This window comes from Rousettus aegyptiacus, unplaced genomic scaffold, assembly GCF_014176215.1.
Source record: "Rousettus aegyptiacus isolate mRouAeg1 unplaced genomic scaffold, mRouAeg1.p scaffold_m13_p_7, whole genome shotgun sequence".
Lineage (NCBI taxonomy): Eukaryota > Metazoa > Chordata > Mammalia > Chiroptera > Pteropodidae > Rousettus > Rousettus aegyptiacus.
This window is the reverse complement of record NW_023416310.1, coordinates 97,631,766-97,650,265: the sequence shown is the minus strand read 5'-3', so window position 1 is coordinate 97,650,265 and position 18,500 is coordinate 97,631,766. Positions and strand designations below refer to the sequence as shown.

The window sequence follows — 18,500 nt, the reverse complement described above, 5'->3', positions numbered from 1 at the left end:
GAATTAGCCAAGGTCATACAACCAATAATTAGTTGAGGATGTTGGAAGTCTTTCCAGGTGAAACCTTTAGGGGGAGCTCCCTGGCTGCAAGAGATTCCTGAAAACCCCTGGGAGGGCCCAGACCTTAACTGGAGGAAGTGAGGGCTACAGCCCAGCTGGCCTTACACTGGAACCACAGGAGTGGCATATAAGGGTGTGTTGAAGGATTGATGATCTGGCCCTGCTCCCATGCACATGCACCACTGGAAATGGGGGTGGGGGGAGGTGGCTGAAATCTGGCCAGTCAGATTTCCTGCTTTGGATTTGGACTAGGGACGGCTTTTCTGAGGACTCTGGAACTGATGCCCCAGTTTATATATGGGAAAATGGTGGAATGGAGACAGCAACTGATTAAGGATGGTCCTCAAGGAGCTTATGTGGGAGGTTCTGGGATGCTGTATAAATGTTGGGTGGGAGTTGCTTTTATTCTACAACTTTGTGAGAATTGCAAAAAAAAGTGGTCAGTAGCTATGCACCTGGTGAGAGATTGGGGTGATTTCCCCACCAAAGTCCCAGAGCGTGTGGCCTTTATGCCTGTGTACTAGGGGAACTGATAATGTGTGGCCACTATGTGGGTGAGTACAGCAGTGTGAGTTGTGTTTGTGATACTTGAGTTGTGTTTCCTGGGTGTATGTAATGGTAGGTTATTATGATGACATATAAATATTTATATAGTCATTATATTGATATGACCTACTAGTATATAACCATTAACAATGATCCCAAGACCCTCTGTGTTTTGCGTATTTATCAGGTGCCTGGCTCTGCACTAAGCGCCTTACCTGCAGAATTCATTAGTTCTGTAAGAGCCCTGTAGAGTTAATGCTGGTTGGCTTGTGCCAGTGTTTGTTTATTGTGCCATGGTATATTCATGTTGGGGGAGGTGAAACAGCTGCATCTGTGTCTTAGTTACTGGGGTACAACTTATGTTGTGTAGTCCTGTTGTATTCTTGGGCTCTTGATCCCGTTGTGTTGTCAATATGGGACACCACTGTATTATTGAATAGTATGAGATCCATTTGACAATGTTTGAGATGGTGGTAGTGATGTATAATTTGGCTATGCGAGTTTGTTGCTTCATTGTGTGATTTTATTGTGCAGTAAGAGTATGTAACTTCTTACAGTTGTGTGGTTGGGACCAACTAGTGGAATGTATGACTCATTTTGTGTCCTGGTGATGTGGGTGTCTAGTGTAAGGTCATCAGTTGTGGTATGAGACCCTGTCCTGGAGTAAATATGTGTGATAATGTGGTCGTGTGATAATGTGACCCTACTGTATGTATGCATGCAAACCGTTTACACACACACACAGACACACACACACACACCCGTGTCATGACGTGTCAGAGAATGTCATGGTGTGGTGTAACTCCATGTGGTGAGTGTGCCTCCTTTGTGGTGGCGGTGGCCCATAGTGGTGTTTCCCTGTACGGATTGTGTGTCCGTGTGACCCCTCTGTGCCACTGTTCCCCATTTCGAGTCTGTGTGCTGTTTGACCTCAGCCCCCGCCAGCCCCGCTGCCCCTCCTCCGCACCGTCCGCCGGAGCCGCGCAGCGATCGATCGCCATTGATTGTCCCTGACGAGCTGCTCCACTTTCCAGCCAATGTCAGGAGGGGGGATCTCCGCCGCCCTGGCGGTGTCATTTCCACACACTCCCTGGGCTACCGCCAGCGTGGGCTCCGCCAAGAGCCGGCCTGGATCGCCCAGAGCGCGGACTGGAGCACCCACACCACGCCAGGACGCCCCCGACGGCAAGGCCCAACCCCACCTTCCCGGTCTGCGGCCTTGCACCCAGGCCCCCCCTTCTCGGGTGGGTGGATGTTGTCGCCACACCAGTTAGAGCTGGGCCCTGAGAAGGGGTGTGCCTAGTCAGTGCGCCTGTGCACTCGGATCGGGGTGCGGGCCGTTTCCGGCGGGTGGAGGCTCAGCAAGCCAACTTTGCTGTGACCCAAACAGATGCTAATGATTTTCCGGGAGGCGCCGGTTATCTCTGGCCCCAGCCAGCCAGGGTGCGGGCCTAAGCAGAGCTCAGACACTACCTCCCCGCAAAACACAAACACACACACACACACACACACACACACGAACTTTGCCAAATGACCACCTGGCCCCAGTGGACTGGGGGTAGGGTGGGGAGGGGCTGCGCAAGGCATTCCCAGAACTCTTGGCTGTGTGAAAATGTTTGCGCCCTGTCCACCCAGGATGCTACTGCATTCTCTTCCAAGCCCATTCCCAAAACCCCACCACTCACCCACCCACGCGCAAATGAACAGGGGAAACTGAGGCTTAGAAGCGCAACCCCTGTGGTCGCGCATCACCTAGGAGCCAGAGCCAGTTTCCAGGCTCCCCAGTGGAAGTGCTGACGTGGCTCTGGGCAGCTGTCTGGGGCCGGGAAACGGGGCAGATGTCACAGTGCCCAGGGGAGGAGGCAGCTAGCTCTGTGGGGAGGGCAGGCAGGGCCTCTTGCCTGACTAGACACGCCTCCTCCCCCTAGGCCTGGCTGTCTGTCTGGAGCTGGGGCACAGCCATGGCCAAGCTGACCCGCCTCAAAATCTAGCTCTAGCTCCTCTGTGTGGTTACTGACAAGTGCTGCAACCTCTCTGGGCATTTTCTTCCCCTGTCAGAGGAAAATAACAGCACCTGTTTTGGATGAGTCTGAGCCTCAAGTAAAGGTGTACAAAGCCCCCAAACCAGTGCTGGGCACACTGTTCCCACTCAGTAAATGTCAGCTATTGTCTTTGCAAATGGGAATTTGGTGTGTTCAAAGGCAAAACTGAGTCCTGGGGGGGGTGCCAGCTGGTTTCAGAGGTCATTCTAAGAAGCCTCCTGCATTGATGCCCCTGGCCTTCTGCATTTCTCATGCCTGTCTAGCTTTGTTCCTTCTCACTGAAGTGCCAGCCCCCCCTCAGCTCTGCCTGCTGCCAAGCTGCCCCCACCCCCTCTTATCGGTGTAGAGCCCTCCTATCTGGCCGCCACATTGGGTCCCTCGAGCAGCACAGCCCCCCTGGGAACAGCAATCGATGGGGCGGAACAGCCTCCCTGACAGATGGACCCACGGAGGCTGGGCTGCTTCAGCAGAGCTCCCTAGGAAACCAGAGACAGGAGCTGAGCCACCATGGCTGCCTCCTAAATAGAAATGGAGGTGAGAAGGAGGCTAGAGCTTCCAACCAGCCACAGGCTGGGCCAGCCCTCTGGGGATGAGTCTGGAAGGGCAGAGCAGCCCCTACGCTTTTCCATAGGCCCTTTTTCATAGACCCCGAATACTCTTGGGGGATGCCGCGGCTCTGTAGAGCTTGCCTGGTAAGTGGGAGATGTCAGTCTCGCTCCATGGACAGATGAAGAGTTCTGCCAGGACCCCCATCATGGCTACTTTTTTTAAAGCCAAGGTTGGTGGATGGTTTGGTGGCCAGGCAGACAGCTTACCACATTCCTCAGGCCACAAGGGGCCTTTGAAGCCAGAATGACAGAAGAACCCTCTCTGCCTGTGGAATAGGAGATGATGAACCTTGTGCCTTGTGTGTGTGTGCACGCGCGCGCATGTGTGCATGTGCTCGTGTGTATCCTACCAGGCTCCCAAGTTAGTTTGGGAATTCTTCCCAAGATTTCTCAGCCTCAGTATTAATGACATTTGAGGCCATTTAATTCTTTGTCATGTGTGTTATAGAATGTTTAGCAGCATCCTTGTTCTCTACCTATTAGGTACTAGTAGCAGCAGTTATGGCAAACCAAAAATGTTTCCAGACATTGCCTAATGTCCCTTGGGAGGCAAAATCAGCCCTAGTTAAGAACCACTGGTATAACTTCAAGACTGACTCCCTAAGTTGGAAGGGGCAGCCAGGACTCTAAGGGGATGCCAAAGATCCTCTGCAATAGTGGAGGGGGAAGTTTCCAAATCATCCTATCTTGGCTGTCTCAGGCCCTGGAGGGTGGAAAACACCCTCTCCCCTGCAGCCCCCATCACCCCAACTGCCAGGTTGGAGGGAACTATGCTTGCCTGAGATGGCAGGGCTGTTGGTGTCACTGTTCAGCTGTGCCAGGCTGGGTGCCAACACCTCACTGCTGGACTGTACAGCATGGGGGTGAGGGAGTGGGGTACGGTCATGAGAGGGAGTACGCAGGCCGCCTGGGCGGCCTTCTGTCCAGCCAGCTTGAGATGGGGGAGCCTGCATGGGTGATGACTTCCCTTAGTGTCCTGGCAATGTTTGTTGCCTCCCTCTGTGCCGGTGTTGGGCTAGGGGTGGGGCTGGCAGGCCTTAGAGCCAGTGGGGGATACTGCCCAGAGTAGGAGAAAGATTGTGGACACAAGTCCAGCAGGCTTAGCCAGCTGACAGCTGGGCCACCTGAGTGCCAAGCTGTCCTTTCCAGGAAGGGGAGGGAAGAAGCCACTGTGGGCTGGCTAAATGGTGCCTGAGTCCCCCAACCCACAAGCCCTTGAGCCAGACTCCCTCAGGAATCATCTTCGTCTTCTTGCTCACGCAGGCAGGCAGGCATTGAGGTGAGGGAAAGTTCTCTAGTGTACAATCTCACTGCTGGGAAGTCCCTGCTTATGTCTAACCTACTTCCTTTCCCCCTGTAGCAACTGCCTATCCTGGACTGCATGCTCTGGCCCCCACAGAGTTAGGGCCCAGTCTTTCAGGTTCTGTGGCCAGACGAGCCTTTATTTCCTGGGAAGAGAACCCTCATCTGTGGGGGAGATTTCAGTCAAAATATAGGGCAATTAATCTTTAGGCAGAGGGATGAGGGTGCCTAAGTGGGCAAGACTGAGATGGAGAGGGGCATTGGTGCCAGTTGACAGACCAAACCTACAAGGAGCAGGGCTTCCCCAAGACACAGTGAACCCAGCACCAGCCTAGGGGGTCCCCCAGCCTAGGTGGAGAGGAGGAAGTGGCAGGAAGGTGGGCATGGCTTTGTAACCAGAGATGGGCCAGGCAGGCTGAGGCGGCAGCTTGGGACTGGGGTTTAAAATAGCGCCTCGGCCTGGCCAGGATCGGGTTCGGGTCACCCACAAGGCATTGTGGCTACCGCCATCTGGCTCGAGTTTCTGGTCTTCCTTGGTGATTTGATGGAGGAGGGGCTATCCAGGCAGATGGCCTAAGAAAAGGGGTCCAGGCATTGCCACTACAGTCCCCTTACCACGCTCTGGCCTGTCTCCCTTCTCCATACCCACTCTCATGGGACAGATTGCCCAGCCACCTCATATTCCCTCCCTCCCTCCTCTTCAGCAAACATTTAATACCAAATGGGGACCAGGCCACAGAGATGAGTAAGGACTTGACCCTGTCCCAGGCCTTAGGAGTCATGGCCCCCGAAGTGCACAGAAGGGGTATGGTGATCAGTATTCAGCAGAGCCTATGTTTCACTGATGTCCTAGCCTCACCCTGAAAGCTCTAGGCATAGGGAAAGCAAGGGGGCGTGAAGACCCCCATAGGCTGTAGCTGAAGAGGGTTAGACCTCCAGAGGAATGGAGATGGCTACAATGGGGAGGGTAGACTGTCCTCTCAAAAGCCAGTGATCATCCTTGAAAACGAGATGGTTCATTCCCACAGTGTTCCCTCGAGAGGTAACAAACAGAATGACCTGTAAAACCCTCAGACACAGGTCTGAGAGGGCATTCTGATCTTCCTGTAACCAAGTAGGGTGCAAGCTGACCCGAGGATTAGAAAATAGGGCCAGGGGAAATGAAGGGGGTCCCCTCTTTAGCCCTGCCATACCCCGTTATACTGTTGGAAAAGGGGAAAATCTTCAATCGGTAAAGTTTTTCCTAAACATAATCCCTTTTACACCACTCTCCCTTGCTAGAGAGTCTTTGGGCTCCTGGGGGCGGAAGATGGGGCTCCTCCCCATTTTCTACTCCTTCCCCAGCCATGGGTCTGTATGGGAGAAGGTGACAAAGGAGGTCAAACCACCTCAGGTCCAGATCCCCTCTAACTCTGGCAGTGGTCAGCCCTCCTGATGGATCTCACATATACTTAAAAAAATATGTATATCTTAATGATTTCTCAACAGCCACTGATTGAAGCTTGCCCAATTTAGCTGGGCCGTAAGTAACTTTTTATATTTCCTCAGGGAATCATTTCATTTATGAATCTTTTCTGAATCTGCAATCTCGATTAAAAGTTGAATTTTTTTTTTTTTTTTTTTTTTTTTTTTTTGTCTCCATCTCCTTGCTTCTGAGACGCCTCCCTAGCGAAAAGGGTGATAACACCATCAATCCTCCCTCATTAGCTTGTCTAGGGCAGGAGAGAATTCTTCCTGGGGGTCTGGGGAACAGCAGCCAAGCCTCCGCTGTGGTAGCACCTGGGGAGCTAATGAGGGTGACCTGATGGGGAGCCGCCCTGGAGGAGGGGCTCACGGAGGTGATAGGAGACATTGCCAGTCTCCTGCCCGCATGCACTCCCTTACCTGTCCCATATCAGGGTGCTCCCCCCCCACACACACACACACATACAGTGTTACACTGGGGGTGGAATGTCCAGCTCATTCTGCCTTTAAGGTGTCTCCTCACCTGTAGCTTAGGAATTTGAAAAGGAGACAGAGAACTACAAGGATTCAGCTTGAGAGCACAAAAATGGTCCAAATCCTGGCCCTGTTCCTGTGCAGCTGCCACAGCCTGGGTAAGTCAGCCTAGATGAGTCTCCCCTCCTCTCAAAGCCTCAGTTTCCTTATTTGCAAAATGGGAATGTGATTGCTAAATGTTATCAAACCTAACGGGTTTACTTAGTACATTGCCTCCAGAAAGGTAGCCTTTATTATTTCCCTTGGGGGGCCCCAGCACCTTGAAGCTGAGAATCCTATCCCAATTCTGATCAGTTATCTATTTCTTTTCCTCAGCGCATTTATTATCTAGTCTTGGTGACACCCCGTGAGGTAGAGTGGGTGGGACTGGCGTAATTATCTCCTTAAAAAGAAGAAAGGTTTGATGGGGTTTGGACCTGCCCTGGGGCTGCCCCAGGAGACCCACCCAGAGCTCCCGACCCTCTCCCCTAAGAGGCAAAGGTCAGGGTTGCAGCAGGAAAGCTGGAGAGCAAACTAGAGTGAAAAGCTCGGAACTTAGAAGTGCGTTTCTCACAGACACCCTCCCAGACCCCTCACCTCGTAGTTAGAGGAGAGACTTGCCCAGGTGCTGGGACCTCTAGCTCTGACCTCTAGCCTCTGACTTCTGGCCTGGGGGTGGGCTCTCTGAGGGCCAGAGTCATGACTGAGGGCGGGCCCAAGGGATTGGGCTGCAGCTGCTGCAGCAGCGACTCTGGGAGTTAACGATTTACAAGGGGCCCCTTCCTGAGGCCTCCCTCCTCCCAGGCCTGGCAGGCAACCCGTGACTGCCCAGTCGGCTAGACACAGAACCAGTCCCGCCAGTTCAAAAAGCAGTTCGTTCCAGGCCCACCCCCAGGCACTGTCTGAGCACCCCATTCTCTAGAGTCTTAAGGGAAAGGCAAAGTAAGGGTTGGTGGGTAGGATCCCTTGGTCTGGGGAGAGAGGCTTGGTACTATTTTCGAAAGTCCCAGTGTGAAGGGCTTTTACCACCCTGCTCTGCCTTCTGGGGTCAGGTCTGTGAGAGAAGACTGAGCCCCACCCCTCCACCTTCAGCAAGTCTTCCCCATACCACCCCGCCCTAGCCCACATGTCTTGGGTAGGGCACTTTCAGGCCTGGCTAGCACCCTTCCCCTTGAGTCTGATCTGGGGCCTTGGGGGCGAGGTGGGGGGCGGGGGGAGGACAGAGGTCTGGCCTCTGGGAGTATGTAGTTCACTCCCATAAGAGAGCCATATGAACCATAATTGTGCCTAGAGAAGTCAAGAGTTACTGTCAGGGTCAAAATGCCCCCCAAACCATCCCCATTCTTCTTTCCCCCTCCTCATAAGGCTGAGTGCCTTGTGCCCAGCAGAGGGTGGGGCTATGTCTGGTTGTCTGCGGCATGTGTAGCTGTGCCTGGGCAAGGGAAAATACGAGTGTGATTGTGTGTACGAGTGTGACTGTGTGTGTGTTGGCCTGGTCTCTACTCCCTCCCAGCCTCACCCCAGAGTCATTTTGTTCAGGAACTATAGTCCCCTCTCTGACCTCCTCCCTTTCCCCCCGTTTACACAACTCAGGGCCAGGCTTGGGGCACCAAACTGACTTCTCAAGGATGAGTAGGTCTTCGCTTCCAAAGAGACAGACCTAGCTTTTCTGATTTTTTCCCTCTAGTTTCTCAGTTCTCTTGTCCCTTTGAAGGTCATCGGGGCAGGACTGGGGAGACCTAAGGACCAATTGCCCATATATGAGGACTGAGACCCCAAAGGCCTGGGCCTGTGTCTGGGCAGTTAAGCTTCTTTCTTCCCCTGCTCATGTTTGCATCCCCAGGCCTATCCTGCAGTTTTGGCTGAGGTAACACAGTACAGTGTGACCCCACTGAAGACTGTCCTGTACTCTGTCCTGAGACAGGGGTCCAAATGCCTTTGCTCCCATTCTCTGTGACACAAGTGAGGGAATCAGGGCCCAAGAGGGGTAGACATTAGGCCAGGTTCCAGACTGGCCACCTTTACTGAAGACCCTAACTCCTATACTCCTCTCATGCAGCCATTTCCCAGTCATTGGATGTTTAATCAATGGCCCACATTAGCTGATAAATAGTAGTTGTAGAAAAGGCAGGTCCCTTGGACAAGTCATGGATTTAAATCCCGGTTTTGCTACTTTGTAACTTTAAGCTTGTGTCTGAGCTGGAAGATTAAATAATCATATGCACAGAGAGCAATTATTGTGCCAGACATAGAGTGATCTGAAAGATGTTGGCTACCATTATCATTAGTGGTACCTACTTAGTGCCAACCTTCAGGCCCAGGATAGGTAGAAGATGCTCCTATACCCTCAAAGAATTTTTCTGGGTGGTGATAGTGAGGGGACGAGGAGACAAATGAGCAAATAAAAGCTATTGCTGTACACTGTGGTCACTGTAGCAATAGCAGGGAAGAGATGAGGGGTCCCAAAGCCGGGCCACAGAATACAGTTGTTCAGTGCATACACTACAAAATGGCACGTGACAAAGGGAGCTAGGAAGACTGAAAGATAGTCCATGACCTGCTGCCAAAAGACGGTACCTATATCTGCCAAAAGGAAAATTTTTTCCAGTTTGCACAAAGGCTAGTGGTGGCCTTGTAGATATAGGCCAAACTGAGGACAGAAGTAGAAGTCAGAGAAGGTTCGAAGTGGAGGTGACACATACTCTTGGTCTTCACTGAGGAATTCATGAGGTGAGCTAGATTTAAGGCCTTTCTGGGCAGAGGGAACGTGCAAAGCCATGGAAACTTGAAGGGGAGTTTTGGGGTTTCTGAGGGAAACTTGAGTGTTGGGTAGTGTTGGTCAGCAGGGCCATGGGATTGCAGGAAGGCATGAGGCTGGTTAGGGAAGCCAGGCCAGAGTGGGGGAGGGGGCTCGGGGTGAGCCTATAGGCTCTGAGGAATCACTACAAGATATGAAGCAGGCGAACCCCAGGGCAGATGTGTATGTGAAAAGCCTCACTAAGACAGCAAATGTCAGGGAATAGGAGAACAACTTTGATGTCAATCTCACTTCAGTTTCCTCATTTGAAAAATGGGGATGATACTACTACTGGGGCTGATCTAAGAATTAAATAAAATAATGCACTTTAGCTGTTTAGTACAATGCCCTGCCCAGGATAAGGGCTTCATAAATGCCAATCATGGATATCATTCAGGAGGCCTGGATCCAAAACTGGACTGACACACTCCTACTCAAAAGACAGGGTCCCCTCTCTCCCCCAAAGTCACTGGAGATTTAAGGAACTTGTTTCCTGAATCTAAGCTGATTGATTGAATAACAATGTGAAACTTAAATATTTCTCTTTGGAGGCACAGAGAAAGGAGGGAATAGTGAACCAGCGTGGCCTTACTTCTCGTGGAAGGGGGCTTGGGTGGGGATGGGCTTCGTCTCATTTGTTATGGTGGAGAGTTCTATGTGGATGCCTTGCAAATGACATTTCCTGTTCCTGTTGCATTCTCCATGTGGACAATTCTGCCTCTCTCTCCTCTGGTTCCTACCTGGGTTGGATGGAGAGAAGGAGGTTTAGGTCTCCTTCCAGTTCTTAATTTCAAGGAGCAGGGGAAGACTCCTAGATCTATCTGTTAAACTGGGCCAGGTACACCAACACCCCTTCCCTGAGAAAGTCACCTGGCTCATCTCCATTGCAGCCCGTAACTCCTTGGCTTTGCTCATCTGATATGAGAGAGGCAAAGGTCTCAAAAAAAAAAAAAAAAAAAAAAAAAGGATAATTAATAGTAAGTCTCTAAAGTGGAGCTACTACCCACCCTCCCTTCCCCTGTGGATGCTAGCATGAAGCTTCTTTCAGGTGTGATTCCTCACTGACCCTTGCCTTCGGGAGCCCTGCAGGATTAAGCTTCATCTCTTGGGTTCTAGTCCTCTGAGACCCACTGCTAACTCCTGGGGAAAGATGCCCCCTCACAGTCTGTGCTTCAGTTTCCCCAGAAAAGGTAGAAGGTGGGACTAAGTGTTTGGAGGTGCTGGAGAATCTAGACCTGGGACCTTCCCTCCTTTTTCTTTGTATGGTCAGCGCCAACATAGTACCTGACACTCAGGGTATCTAGAATGTCTGTCTTTAAGCAGTTAAGACGTGATAACCTAGAGGTGGTCACTTGTCTTAAAACTGTGTTCCAGAGCAAATACCTTGCTTTCATTCACATGGTATGTTCATTTGGGTTGGCTTTGAGGAAGAGTGCTAGAGAAGTGAGGAGAGGAGAGGAAAAGCTAAACACCTCTAGGGAGCCATTCCTTGCACATAGTTAAGGAAGGACACTTCTTAGCATTTGTGGAAGGAAGGGGATGTCCATAATGGGTGGGGAGGGGTCACTCCCCGTGGTCTGGGAGATCAGGAGGGATAGAAAGGCGACACATTCCAGATGACCTCTGCCCTTTAACACCTCCCTCATTCCCCTACCGTTGGCCGGGTCAAGGTCCCAAGGACAGATTTAGAATTTTGGAGGGTGGGCAGCAGCAGCTGCTAACCAGAGACCCCAGCCTCTGGGCCCTGGCCTGCCTCAGAGACAGGCAGGCCACACAGAAGAGAGGAAACAGTGAAGAGGAAGCTGGTTTCCCTTCTCCCACTGCCATGCCTGTGGCTGAAGGCACCCTGGTCCCACAGTTAACTCCCTGTTATCTGGGCCCCAACACATCTAGGGCTTCAATGTTTAATTCTAGGCAGACTTTCCCAACGCTGGCTCCTCCCACTTGGGGGTCTCAGGTCTGGGGGCTGTTTTCTTTGCCTGTAGGAGGAAACATACCCCTATTGCCACGAATTCCGCAGAATTGAGGGAACTTTCCACTTTGATATTATAAAAGCCCAGAGCTTACTCTATAGGTCCCTGAGATGGAGAGGAAAGGACATTCGCTGGCATTGCATTAGCTCAAGCTGGGAAGATGGAGGGGGCACTAAGGGCGAGCATATGTGAGCCCAAATCTGTACCTACGGGCTTTAGTTTTCTCTTTCAACCAGTGTCTACTGAGCACTGCTTCAGTTTCGAAGTTCGTAGGTCACGGTCCCAGAGCACCACAATGTTTGTGCTTTAGCCCCAGGACTCAGGGCTTGGACTGGCCCTAGCGTGGGACGCAAAATGCCCTTTCTCGGATCAGTTTTCTCATCTGTGAAATGGGGACAGGAATCTCCGCCTCTTTTCTCCTGGAGAACCAGAGCCCACCGAGTCCAGAAAGCGCTTTAAACCTGCATCTAACTCCAAGAGCCCTCCTCTAGGAGATCAGGGCCCTACGAACACCTGAGCTGAGCGGCGCAGCCAAACCCCTCCTACTGGTCCTCGTAGCTTCGCGGCCCGCTGAAGAGAGGGGTCAGAGGGACGGTGGATTTCAACGTAAGGTGGGTGTCCAAGCCCATGCATCCCTCACAAAACGGAGAAGGTCTTCTTATTTTTCGTAAAGTTGCGGAAAAAGAGGTGAAGACGGAGCGCACTGGGGAGCTGAGTCTAGGCCGACCTCGTCAGAGCGCGGAGAGCTCGAGGCGCAGTGGCTGCAGCTCCGGCCTCAGAGCCTGCGGCGTCCAAGTGGCCAGAGCTGCGCTGGGAGGAAGGCGGAGGGAGGAGGGAGGGATGTCGAGGTGGAAGGGGGGGGGAGGAGGAGGGAGCGGCGAGTCCGGTCCGGGTTTTGCCGGCAGCCCCCGGGCAGCGTTCAGAGCTCCTGCCCGGGCGGGCGCGCAGCGGCGGCGGCGGCGGCAGAGGCGGCGGAGCCTAAGCGGGGATGTAGAGGCGGCGGCACTGGCGGCAGCAGAGGCGGCGGCGGCGGCGAGAGCAGGCGTCCGAGCCCAGCGAGAAGAGCAGCCGAACCTTGCCCCCTGAAGCCGGGCCCCGCGTCCCAGCCCTGCCCAGCCCGCGCCCAGCCATGCGCGCCGCCTGCTGAGTCCGGGCGCCTCACGCTGCGCCCTCCGCCCGCCGCGCTGCGCTCCGCTCGGGGGTGATTAGTTGCTTTTTGTTGTTTTTTAATTTGGGCCGCGGGGAGGGGGAGGAGGGGCAGGTGCTGCAGGCTCCCCCCCCTCCCCGCCTCGGGCCAGCCGCGGCGGCGTGACTCCGGCTCCGGACCCGGGCACGGCGGGCGGCGCGGCTGGAGCGGAGCGCACGGCGGCGGCGGTGCCCAGAGCGGAGCGCAGCTCCCCGCCCCGCCCCTCCCCCTCGGCCTCGCGGCGGCGGCGGCGGTGGCGGCTTGGACGACTCAGAGAGCCGGTAGGTGTCGGGCCATGGCCCTCCCCCGACCCCCCCGGAGGCCGGCCCCCTCCCCTTCCCCGCCTACCTCCCTCTCCTCCCCCGGGGCCCGGTGCGCGGCCGGGGCCGGAGTTCGCTGCAAGTCGGCTGAAAGTTTGGCGGCGCGGGCTCCCCCGAAGTTCAGGTGCGGAGAGCCAGGGACGGGAAAGGAGGGGTCCGTGTTTGGGAGGAGCGGGGGACGCCCGCAGCCTGAGCCCCGGAGCCCCGGAGGCTGGGAGCCCTAGCGCCGGTGATCGCTCAGTGGCCGCTGCTGTACCCAAGCCTTCCCAAGCTGCAGTCGGCTCGGTCGCAGATCACTGAGTTCAGACAAAAAGAGAGGTTTTAGGGTCGGGGACTGCGGGTTGGGCGCCGTAGATTGGGGCTGGGGCTCTCCTTGCGGGGTACCGTCCGCTCCCCAAGTACTCGAGCTGGAGGGCGCTGGGGTGGCGGGAGCCTGGGTCCTCGCCTCTCGGTGTTGGGCGGGCGCTCCGCCTGCGGGGGCGGCTGATTGGAGGTCCCCGGCGCGCACTACCCCCATCAGACCCCTTCTCAGCCCTGTGTTTGGGGGCGACGGTAACTGCACTAAGTGCCCTGGACCACGCGTGGTTGAGTCTCCCCCTCCACTTGGAGGGGGTGGCGGCCACTTTTACATTTTTCCCTCTAGCTCCTCGCCCCCGCTGCCCGCAGGGTGCCTGGCGGGCTGATCAAGTTTGACCTTTTTTTTTCCATCAAAGTATCACGCCCTCCCCCCCCACGAGCCCCGCGGCCTCTCCCCCCTTTCCGCCCCAGCCTTGGGGGGTCTTTCAGACTATCTCCCGAGCCCCGCGTGGTTAAGCGGTGTGCAAAGCCTGGGAGGGAGAATGGGGGTGTTCCTCTAGCTGCAGAGCTATGGGAGGCGGGTGTCCCAGGCGCCCGCCTCCCGGCTCTGGTCCCACATTTACCCATGAAGTTCGGCTCCGAGCCCCCCTCCCCTTGGGTTCCCCAGAGTGAGGGGCCGAACCGCCGCGAGAAGAATGTGTTAATTTTCTTGCTGGGGGAAGTTGTCCTCTCCCGGAATGGGCTGCTTTCCGGCGTGGTGCGCCTGGCTTTGTTTATTTGTAGGATCGACAGAAAGTGAGTGACCCCAGTTTTTAAATGGGGGGCCTCCTCTGGGACCTGTCAGAAGAGCTAAGCTTCCAATGAGGGAGCAAGATCGCATTTTGGTTTTTTCCCTTCAGGAATCGGAAGAGGTGCGCAGAGTTGGGCTGGTGCCATGGGCTGGAAGGAGGCACCGGCAGATTTGGGGGGGGGGGCGTTCAGTAGAGACTCATTCGGAAATCCTGCACCCTCCTCTTGTCTCCTGTGACGGGGGTCTGTGGGGTTGACAGCCACTCTCTACTTTGCCTTCTGGACCCTGGGTGGTCTGAGAGTCGCGTCTTCAGATTGGGGGGTGCCGGGGGTGGGGTGTCCTGCGAACCAGCCTCTTGACCTCCGCCTTTTCCCCGCGCTACGGGCGCTGTTCGAAGCCCTAGGTTTTGTGGCCAGCCCAGCCCCCTCCCCCCCGCGTTTGCGCAGGAAGCGCCGAGGAGGGGGGCATGTGTGATGGTTCGGCCCTCGCCCCCGCCCGAGCCGCCCCAGGGCGGCCGGCAAACAGAGTCCCTTTCAAGTTTTCCGCTGGGGCCGCCTGGCGGGGGCTGCGTGCGCGCGGTCGCTGCGGACTTGTTTGGAGCGCTATTTGAACGCCCGGCGCCACCTCAGCTGCCCTGACCTGCGGGGGCGGGGGGTGTCCGTCGGTGCAACTGGGAGCATTTAAATTAGACGTTCTTAGGGGGGTGCGTACTAGCCTCAGCTTGCCCCTATCCCTCTCCTGAAAGGCCCCATACCCTGAGTTCCAGACTCCACGGGGATCCCAGTAACTAGGACCCGAAGCCTCCTCTCAAACCCCGTTTTGAGAGCAATGCGGAGAGACTGAGGCCGGTGTTACCTACTACTGCGTAGTGTTGATTTAAGCAGTTTCCCTGGTTGAGACTCAAACCAAGAGCTGTGGAGGGGGGAGTAGTGGCCCGCTCTGCAGCTGTCACCCCCATCCCAGAACGGAAATTGTTCTCTCTCCTTGGGGAGGAGAGAGGGGGTGATTTTTGTCCTGGGAAGGGGTGGGAACAGCTGAGGGAGGTTGGTCTTTGAGTTCTCAGTTAGCCTTGGAGATCTTTGTAAAAGTCCTCCCCCTGCCCCCCCCCCCCACATCCTCCAGGAGCCAAAGCTCTCTCATGGAGGCCCCTAACCAGCCTTGCACCTCCCTTCCTCATGCCACCGCCCTTTCGAAGGTGGGGGCAGAGGTTCCTCTGCAGAAGATAGACCCTTGGCTGGGTGGCTGTCCATTGGCGCCTTATTTATGTGTGTGTATTTGGGCCCGGGTGTTTTCTCTGCTCAGCAGGTGACCCTGGCCAGGGCCTCCTATCTCTCCCCAGACAGAGCCTGTTGACTTACCCGTGGGCCAGCGGCCTCGTCTATGTCACGTGAGGCCTGGAATGTCCACCCGGCTGGGCTGGGCTGGGCTGGGTGGGGGAAGGGGAGGGGAGGGTAGGATTCTGCATTCACAGCTCAGGCCAACACAGGCCTATGTGCTGTGGGCTCCCACTGTGAACCCCAACTCTCGCTGCCTCTTTCCAGCTTTTTTGCCTGCCTCCTACCCATTTGGCAAGTGTGAAACTGAGGCTCAGAGGAGTGTGGGGGTGGGATGGGTAGGGTTGCATCTGGATAGAGAATCAAGTCTCTTGGAGTTCAATACCCCATCTTCTTTAGGACCCTGCCTAGTTACTTATGGGAGGGTGGAATGGGCATGAAGGTTCTCTTTGGGAGGAAGAGGTGTGGGTTGGGCTGAGGTCAGCTGACTTTCTAGGGTGCAGGATAGGGTGGAGGAATGGGGGGAAACTAATGAGTAGGACCCAGGCCTGCTTTCGTAGAGCTCGTGTTCGAAGGGGTAACCATGAAGTCAGAACTCTCCAAGCAAGGCGCTCTAGACACGCCTTAATTGGCCAAGGAAAGGGCGGGACTTGATTATTGTTATTAGTTATTATTGCCTGTTCTTTATCTATAACTCACTTTAAGCCCAATATGTTTTTATTGAGCACCTACTGTGTGTCAAACCCTACCCTTCTGGGGGTAGAGAAATGAAACACTGACTGAGCCTGCTCTGGAGGCAGGTCCAGGGTGCGAGCTCCGCCCTTTCCGCCAGCCTTGTGGGGCCTTGATTGGGGTTTTTCCAGTTTTTTTTCAGACGCTCTCCTTCTCTTATCCTCATTACCTGGTCCCATTCTAGCCTCTGGCCTCTGTGTGTGTATGTGTAGTGTCCTCGATTAAGTGTATTAATAGTTAAACTCTCACTCATAGCTGAAACTCACCAGACCACAAAAACCCTCCCCAGTTACTCACGCGCTACTGCCCAACAAGAATATCCCACTCACGTTTTTTTTTTTGTTGTTTCCTCTTACTTCCCTCCTTATTCCCCCCAACACTGAGCCCACCTCCCAGGCTGCAGGCAATGAGAAAGAACTGCCCCCCTCAAATACCCAGGAATTGGTAACCATTCTGACTGCCTCCTAAAGCCAAAGGCAGTGTCATCTGCTAGAGAAGACTGTGTGGGTCTAGTCTGTTGGCCTGGGATGTGGGAATCTGGGCAGTATGTGCTTATGACTCAAGACATGTATATCTGTGAATCTGTGTTAAATGTATGTCTGTCTGTCTTGGGGTATGGGAGTCTAAGCACTTGTATCTGTGGATCTAGTAGTTGTGTGGCTGCACTGTATATGTACACATGTGTGACTCTGAAATTGGATTTGCCCCTGGGAATCTGGGAATATGTATATTCTGAGTTGTATATGCTTGGGATTTTGTAGAGTGTGTTTGTGATCTGTGTATGTCTGTTTTGTAAATGTCTGGCACTCTCTGAGTGGTGTATCTGAATTGGGAAAATGTGTGTGAACCTGGGAGTGGGCATATCTGAGCTGTGTGGGCAGTGGTCTGTGTCTGTATTTGGTGGCCAGTGTCTGTGTTCCTTTCCCTTTCTGCATTTCTGTCTGGCAGTCTGTCTTTTTGAGTCTCTTCCTCTCTGAGACCCTGAGTGTGAGCATGTGTAGTATCGAACCTCTCCCACCCGGTCCTTCCACTCCGCTGCCCTCCCTGTCAGTAACTGGGCAGCCTCCCCGTCTGCCTGCCTGCTGGGAGTTTTGGAAGCCGTGGAGGGAGACAGGCTGGGGCCGGGGTGACAGCGCGTATCCACGGCGATGGCAGCCTGTGATTACGGGAATAAAAGGATTTTAAGGTCATGGGTGTATTTTTTTTGTTTTGTTTTGAGTCGTTCCCCCCCCCCTCCCGCCTTTGGTGGAGGCAATGGCAGCAAAGGACCAGAGAGCTCTGTGTCTGCTGTTTAGGAGTCTGTTCCCATGCAAGTGAAAATGGATATGTGGGGCTTTCCTGGGAACATGAACATGTGTGTACATACATGAGCAGAGGCAGTGATGGTGTATGTTCTTATCTGCTGCTCCCCATGGGAGAGTTCATAGGGCTGTTTCCTGGGGTAGAATTCTCAGGAAAATTTCTGAGTGTTACATAGAACTGAAACCCTGCAGTCTTCTGTGTGCTAAAGAACCTTCTGGCCTCAATCCTTGTCTGCCCATCCTTCCCCATCCTCCCAGTAGGGTGTCTTTGACCAGAGACTGGCTAGGCACAGTCACCTGGGCCAGGCCACATCTAGGGGTGTCAGTGCCCCTGGCCCAGCTCCAGCCCCTGTAATTGCATTCTGTGGCCTAATCCCCCGCCAGCTCAATTAGATCGCAAATTCTTCTTCATTTCCTGCCTCTGATGCTGGCCTCCCTCTGGGCTTGAAGGGCCTGGAAGGGAGTGGGGAAATCCTGCCCCTCTTCCACCAGCACTAGGGACTCTTGTGGGGGGGTGAGATTAGTTTCTGGCACACTGACCCTGTGGTGAAGGTTAGAACCCTGGGGGCCAACAGAACAGGGCTTTGCTGGTCCGTTTTTGACTAGCCTCAGTATCCCAATGCTGGGGGAGAGCAGCTTGTGTTATCTGGTACACAGACTCTGGGTAGACCAGGTTACTCTGGCCAGTACTCTAGGTGGTACCCTCACCTCCGGCCCCTACGGGCTTTGCCCATCTCCTGCTCCCACAGCAGTTGTTGGCTATACCCTGGTACAGTGGTTGTGACCTTGTTTTTGACCTTTTCATGGTGTCAGTTCTCAGAGCCAACGGGACCACTGATCTTCCCTCTACTAGGCCTTCCTAACCCCCTCCCTTGACCTCACCCAGACAAGTGTGTAAGCACTGGCTCTGAAGTCGGACCTGGCTCCAAATCCTGGCCATGTCACTGTCTAGCTGGATGTGTGACCTTTGGATGAATTGGAGGAAATAGGGGGCCCAAGGGCCACATGGGGTCTGTTGGACAGGGGAGGGTGGGTACTGTGATCCTCAGATTCCTTATCCCTGAAATGGGGTAATACAAGTAAGTGCCTGCCCCATAAGGCCGTTTACAGATGGACACAGGGATGGTTGTGTAATACGTAACACCGGTGGTTAACCCAGTCAGCATTCAATTAAAGTTGGCTTTTAGGGTGATGAGGACCTCATATCCCCCAGTAAAAAGGAAGAAAACACGTGGCTTACACTTAGTGTTTCTGTCTCCATTCTGCTAATCATCAGATCTGTGACCTGGGTGTAT

General features: G+C 54.3%; 1 protein-coding gene across 2 annotated transcripts in view; it reads left to right on the top strand.

The window, feature by feature from the left end:
* Positions 1-12,202: 12,202 nt before the first annotated feature.
* The window catches only part of CXXC5 (CXXC finger protein 5), a 33,610-nt gene continuing 27,312 nt past the window's right edge, over positions 12,203-18,500 (top strand). The window contains exon 1 of one of the 2 annotated variants that reach the window (XM_016166378.2): positions 12,203-12,772. The gene's annotated coding sequence lies outside the window, so the exon portion shown is untranslated. Of the gene's footprint in view, positions 12,773-12,815; positions 12,936-18,500 lie in introns of those variants that run through there. The other variant, XM_016166379.2, reaches the window with a different exon arrangement.